The following is a 7974-nucleotide window of genomic DNA, read 5'->3' as shown; positions in this document are numbered from 1 at the left end:
TTGTGCTCCTAACTAGAGTGTATGGAAATACTGTTCACTTATGATGATGATGATGATTTAAAAGGTTAAAAATGTTCCTTCATTGTTTCAACTTCCATTTCTTTAATTACTGTGTATTCATAGGGCAATTGCATGTAATTATATAGAAAGTAATTATAGTAATTATTATATAAGTATAGTTATTATAGTGTTTACTATATATTGGTTATTATATATTCTTTGATTATTTTGATTTATATATATACATATATGTTATCTGATATATGGGTTTTGGATTGTGAAATTTCTGAGCTCTATTTAGCATCAATGGCTAATAAATTGAAGTGAGTTTCATTCAACATTCATTTAATTAATATTTTATATAACTTATACAACACTCTCTGCCAGACACGATTCTAAATATTATGTATATAATACACATGCATATTTGTGTCAAAACAACCATCAAAACAACCTTGTATTTTTACTACCCCATTTTCCAGATGAGGAACTTGAAGCAAAAAGAGGCCAAATGATTTGTCAAAATTACAGAGCTACATGGCTAGTGATTGTTATTCTTAGGGTTGGAATTTGAATCCAGGTGGAGTCTGGCCCTACAGTGAACTCATAATTGCCACACTATAATACCTTCTAGTAAATTTGTTCAGCATCTACTACATGCCATTGTGTCATAAGGGCTGGAACACTGAACAAAGTCAAACATTACACTTGCCAACTTAAATCTTAGAGTCTGACTTGAGAGATGGCTATGGCAAATATTATAAAATAATTAATTATTAAATTACAATTTTATTGTAAGCTATAAAGCTTAAGTCAAAGGTCTCTGTGAACTCATAATTGAGACCTGACCTAGACTGAAGAGTCAGTGAACCCTTCTTAAAGGAAGGAAAGTTTAAGCTGTCAAATTAATGTCAGATTTTATTTCATGTTTTTCAATTGCTGATCATGTCATTGGACTGCTCTTAATAGGGGTATGTGTCTACTCTACTGATTTAAATAGCTCTTTACAAATAACAGGTATTGGGTTATATCTGTCACATGTTAAAAACACTCTTCAAAGTTTTTTATTATTCATATTTTTGATATTCAAAATAAGCCTGGTTCTAGACTGTATATTTTATTCCACTGGTCTCATTGTACATTCTTTTTCTGGCCAATGTTATTCTGACTATAATAGTTTTAAAAATAATTCTTATTCACCCACTCAACTTCTGAACATAGCCTCCAGTCCAACCTCTCCAGGAAGCATGACCACAGACCACCTGCTGAGCACAATCTATTGTCCACCCGGGTAGGGAGCCAAGCCAGCAGCCCTGCCCAACTGTTGAGCATAGACTTTGGTCCCAGACAACCAGGGAGCCTGGACAGTGAGATTGAGCAGCCTTGGAGCCCAGCCTACAGTATCACCAGGCTGCAGAGTTCAAGCTACCAACTCATGCAATAGCTGGACCCAGCATACAGCCTACCTGATTGGTGAATGCAGCTTTGGGTGGCTCACTCAAGGAAGGAACACAACCAATGACTCCACCCAGGTGTAGAGCACTGTGGTTCCATCTGACCAGAGCAACCCTACCCCACTGCAGGGCACAGCTTCCATCCTTACCCAACTATAGTGTACAGCTAGTAGCCCTGCATGATGAGAGAGTGGGGCCAGTAACCTCACCCAACAACAGAGCACAGCCAATGGCCTACCCAATCACAAAGTCCATCCTGGGGCTCTACCAACTTTTGGGCACACCCTGCTGCCCTGCCTGATCACAGAGACAGTGGGAAGCCCCACTTAGACATGAAACCTGATCCCATCTGAATGTGGAGTCTAGCCAGTGCTTTTATTGAAGAGTTCATTTTTTTGTTGTTGTTTTTGTATAGCCTGGGTATTATTACTTTAATTGAGCGGTTCTCAATCAGGCGTGATTTTTTTTTTTTTTGCCATGGGGAATATTAGCAATGTCTGGAAGCATTTTTGTTGTCATAACTGTGGAAATAGGGTGGTACTACTGCCACTAATTGGTAATTGAAATTGTTCATTGTTTTGAAATAAACAACTATATTTTGTAATGGATGAAATATTTTGCTCCTATATAAAAAATAGGTTTTACTTGGGGCACCTGGATGACACAGTTGGTTAAGCATCTGACTCTTTGTTTTGGCTCAGTTCATGATCTCAGGGTGGTAAGATCCAGGTCCATGTTGGGCTCCATGCTCAGCATGGAGTCTGCTTGAATTTCTCTCTCCTACTCCCTCTGCCCCTCCTCTCTCCTTCTCTCTCTCAGACAAATAAATAAATCTTTACAAAAATAAGTTTTACAGTTAAGAAGGCCAATTTGCAGTTCATTCTTTATTATTTTTATTCAGCAGTCTTTGTTTATCTTCTTTGATTTCCGATTACTCTTTATTCACAACTACTTGCTTTGGTTTCATAAAAACAGGATTATTCTTAATCTCTTAAAAAAACAAGTTAGATATTTTGCTATGTTTCTTATCATAAGACTAAAGGAAGCATGTTGAGTCTGATTCTTGAGGTGTTCCCTTTCTTCTGATCTACAGTATCTCTTCATAAGTCTAGCTACCTTTTAAATTTTCTCCCTTTAGAGAAATATGCAGGTGTATCAGTTTTTGCTTGTTGTGCCCACTTATCATCCTTTCCCCATTACATTCTATTCTTGAAGGGATATGACTTATCGGGAAGAATGGTGTCCACATTAACTTTCTGCATTTTATTGTCACTTGCTCTAAGTGGTTTAGAGTATTTCAGAGGGGATATGTCATGGTCTCCTCCATTTGCTTCCCAAACTTGCTCTTGCATAAGGGTAAACACTCTGGGCATCTTCTTATATTTGTTGAAATACCTTTTCTGTATTTCAGCACCATTATAGGTTTTTACTTATTTTTATATTTTGCAATTGATCTCTATAGGAGTTTGGGAGGGAGGGATGTTAACACTTCTGATTATGTAACCAGCTTACCTGGAATGTGTCATCTTTGTACTCTTTCACCCATAAAATAAATATAATGGCCTTCATAAATAAATTGAACTTTCTAATTTAATTGTTCCTTATGAATTCTTATTTATGTCATTTTATATCCCTCTGCCAGTTATAGTCTTCTGATATCTAAATACTTTCTGTAATCCATTAATGATTATTCCTATTGTTTAGTTATCTTCCTGCTTCTTTTTGATAAAGTGTATACCAATATTAACCATTTTTTTAAAAAAGTACTTTGTAAAAGGCAAATTGAAATTTACTATAGGTAACAGGAAGATTTGCAAATAAAACACTTTTCAATGTACATTACCAAGTCCAATAAATGCTATGTTCTCTATTAGACATGATTACTTTCTATTGAAAGCATATTCAAAATGTTATATGTAGATACTAACAATTTATTTCAATGTACACAAAAAATCATTTGGATAATTCATATTATTTTTTGGTGCACTGTCAAAAGAATCCATTGCTTTAAAACAAATGAAATAGAATAGTGATCTAGGTGACTACCAGATGTATTTTGAGAACTACAGTGGATATATACTTATATTAAAAGTATATAATATTCTAACTGAAAACATATACGTAGTTTGGAAAAATTAGCATTGTACTATATTCTGGACAATAATTTGTCTCCTAATTCAGTGTAGCAGCATGATCATTCATGTTGTGCAATTACAAAGTGAACAGATGTGTCTTTTGAATTTTATTCAAAAATATTTATTTATTTAGTTAGTTAGTTAGTTATTAAAGGAGATAGAGGTTTGTTGAATACTGCAAGGGAGTGGTGGGCAGGAGAGCAGAGGAGAGAATGTCTGCCAAAAATATTCATTTTTCTAGTAATGTTGCAATCTTTTAAAATATATCAGGGTACTTGAGTCATTTTAGTATGTCCCATCTAATCATTTATGTCTGATTCCCTCAAGTATGTACTTTAATTAATTTCTGTTAGTCATATTACCTATTTATTTGGGTTTCCTTCTCAGATCCATACTCTGCTTGATTACTACCACCATCATGTTGTATGTCAACAGTTTGAGGAAAATTGATGCCTTTAAAAGACAGAGGTGAAGATTTGATTGTGTCATTTTATTGAAGAGATATTATAAAATTTAAATATAAAGAAAATCCCTATACCTTAAACCATTTCCACACCAACATACATGAGAAAATGTGAGATATAGTCACATAAAATAAGGCCCTCAGATATAATAACAAACATGCTTAAAAATGCAGAAAGTTATTCCAAGGGAAACTTGAGAAGTAATATGGGGAATTTGAAACATTTTAATGAATTTATGTAATTATTGATATTAGAACAATATAATTAAGCAAAATTATGTGAATAATATGATGAAATATGAAATATTATTTCATAAACATTTAGGAATAATATAAGCATTATATATTATATTCTATGTTTTCAAAAAATTAAGTGTTAGGGCAGTGGACTTGTTCTATATGATACTGTAGTGGTTGATACATGACATTATGTGTTTGTCAAAACCCATGAAACTTTATAACAAAAAGAGTGAACTTCAATGTATTAATATATTTTTAAAAATAATTTAGGACATTGAGGGATCTCAGGAAAGAATGCAGACTGTGACAAAAGAATCTAATTGTACCACAAATGTGTAAAACAATCTCACTGAAGAGGATGGGAGAATAAGGTACTGATCTGAGTAACTTTGGAAATGAGTGGAGTCTATCAGACTAAAGTTAAAGGCAAATGTACATAAGTACTGTACTTAAGTTGAGAAAGTTGTTTCTTATGAAAGTATGAGTTGATAATTCTAAAACTATCATAGGTATATAAAAACTGAACAATTAAGTTAATTGGTAGTGGGTGTCGGGAGCCTGATTTCTTATTGTTGGAGTTTGAGGTTATAGGTAAACAGTGGGAGGAGTTTGTGATTCATGTGTTAATGGATTAGAGTTGAACACATCAGTATGAATGTATGTTTAGCTTAATATAGATGCAGATTAAGATTGTGTGTGTGTGTGTGTGTGTGTGTGTGTGTGCATACATAAGTTAGTACATACACACATATTTCTTTGCTGTGATAGCTGAGAGGGCCTAGAAGCAATGGCATCCCAATAATAAAAGAACCCCTAACACCCAGATCTTGTTTTCTATTACCACTGTACCACAAAAAAATCAGGACTCTTTGGAGAAATAGCTGATTCTAGCACAAGGGGTGGAAATTTATAATGTGAGCCTGGAAGATCTTTTAGTTCCAGAAAATAAGGGCCAAGGGCCTAATAATAATAACAGGAGTGTGTCAAGGGGATTTAAGGGCCAACTGAAAGATCTCCCAATGGCCAATTTAGAATAGTTTGAACAATAAAATAGGGCAGGTTAGATTATAGCCCAAAGTAGAAAATAGATATCCATGTGTACATAAAGATAAATAAATGATATAATAATAAATAAATAGGAGAGAAGAGACAAATCTCATATTCTGAGGAATTCCAAATAATTTAGGTAGGTATTCCATCCTCAAGGAGGTGCAGCATAACTCGTTGGTGGAGATATGGGCTACATATAGTGACTTCCCTCCACAGAGTACATTGTTAAAGGAAGAAGGAAACCTAACAAACACTACTTCAGCCAAGTGAACAAAATTAACATCAACAATGATAATCCATGTAACCTTGATGAAATGAAATGAGAATAGCTATTTACCTCTATAATCTTACATATGATAGCACAAATATAGTACAAAAGGGTGAAGAAATAAAAAGTGTGAGTGAAATGTTCTGACATGGAATGCTTTGTAAAATAAGTTCCTAAGCAGAAAAAGAAACAGAGGAAATATTCAAAGGAATAAAAATATAGAAATCTATATACATACACACACACACACACACACGCACACACACACACACAATCTTATTTGACATATTTGAGTGAGGTGTATGTACATGCCATTCTGAAAGCCCTGACTCCTTAGAAGACATTTAGCATATCCTTTCTGTAAAGTGTTTACACATCCAGTAAATAGAATTATTTCAGAGCCACACAAAATTTTTCTCCCCATCTGCCCCCAAATTAGGCCTTTCATAACTCATTTTTAAGTGACAGTCTTTAAATATTTTTGTATTTTGCCACATAGAATATTAAATTTTCAACTGAGCCACTGTGAGGGATTTATCACAATAGGACTCAGTAACTTGGATGTACAAAATTTTTCAAAAATGTAGCACTGGGTGTTATACACAACTAATGAATCATTGAACATTATATCAAAAACAAATGATGTACTATATATTGGCTAATTGAATTTAAATTTAAAAATGTATAATTAAACCTCTTGACACCCACTATTTATGTCCCTATCATCTATCTATCTATCTATCTATCTATCTATCTATCTATCTATCATCTATGCAAAGATCAGTTTTCCACTGAATTGAGAAGACCAGTTGTTCTTTTGATTAATGCTTGTAATGTCTTTGAAAAGAAACCATTATTATAGAGAATATGGAAAAATATTTGAATAATAGGGACTTAAGACTAATTCAGTTATTTCAAGACATAATTTAACCTGCCATTTTTTTTCTCTTGAATAACAAAAACAAGGTGGCCGGCTTGGACATTAAAAAAAAGGAAATTGAGAAAATAAAGGATCCTTCTAATTTTGCCACACTGATTTCTTTAGCAGATACCCAAAAAATCATTATATCTTGTATTTTAAAATTCTAGATACCTGCAGTAATGTAGTGAGAAGAGTACAAAGCTGATAATCAGAATCAAATTCTTTGATCATATACTAGCAATGTAATCTTGGACATATTATTTATGAGTTCTGGATCTAATTCCTCATTCATAAAATAGGATAGTAGTATATACTCTATGATGGGGTTGCTCAGAGAATTGAATGAGATAGTAGATGTGAAAAAGCACTGAATGTATTAGGCATTAATGTAAACCTTATTTTAATTTAAAATAAAATAATCTTATACATTCATTCAAACACATTTCTTTGTACTTACATACAGTGGTAAACAAAAAGATCTTCACAAATCTGTATTCTTCTTGGTAAACACTGTAATGCAAGGGGACATGTAACAGACAAACACAATACATTAAAAGGTGGTAAGTCCTACAGAGGAAAGTAAGCTGTAAAATAGTAAAGGCTGTTGAAAAGTAGAGTAATTGATGTAACTTTGAGTAAGCAAATCAGAAAAGGCCTCATTGAAAAGTCTACAAAGACCTGAAGGGAGCAAATGAAGGAGCTATATGGATATATTATAGAAGTGTGCTCCAAACAAAGTGAACAGCAAATGCAGTAACTGTGAAGCGGAACTATGTCTGAGTGCCGGAGAACAATGATGCCATTTTAATAAGAGTGACATTCATTTGGGGAAAAGTAGTATGAGATTAGAAAGATAAAGGGGCCCATATTATATAGAACCCTGTAAGCCATTTTAAGGATTTTGTATTTTATTTTAAATAATTTGAGAAGAGAAGCCATATGGGTTGGATTATATTTAGCAGAATACAAGAGGACATAGGTGGAGACAGAGTTTTAGCAGTGATCCAGAAAAGAGGTAATGCTGGCAACAGAACATTATCAATGGAGGTGGAGAGAAGTGGCCTGATTCTAGATACTTTAAAATATTGACTTAATTCAGTATTTTCAATATTAACTATATTGGTGGCTCCAAATAATGAAGTTTCTTCCTCCACTTAGTCCTTTGTGGCTTGGTTAAAAAAAAAAAGTCTAACAAAGAGGGGAGGAGTTAAGATGGGAGAGGAGTAGGGGGACCCTAAGTTTGTCTCGTTCCTCAAATACAACTAGATATCAAATCATTCTGAACACCCAAGAAATCAATCAGAGATCTGAGAAAACAAAGTCTACAAGTAGAGAAACAACCACTGTTTCGAAGATAGGAGGTAAGGAGACTTGAATCCACTGTGATATAGCTGAGGATACACAGAGGAAAAGGAGCCTGCCTAAGGAAGCTACTGCAAAGT

Source organism: Callorhinus ursinus, unplaced genomic scaffold, assembly GCF_003265705.2.
Source record: "Callorhinus ursinus isolate GAN/ISIS: 27379988/994484 unplaced genomic scaffold, GSC_fseal_2.0 scaffold33, whole genome shotgun sequence".
In the NCBI taxonomy this organism is placed as follows: domain Eukaryota; kingdom Metazoa; phylum Chordata; class Mammalia; order Carnivora; family Otariidae; genus Callorhinus; species Callorhinus ursinus.
Note: the sequence above shows the minus strand (reverse complement) of the source record.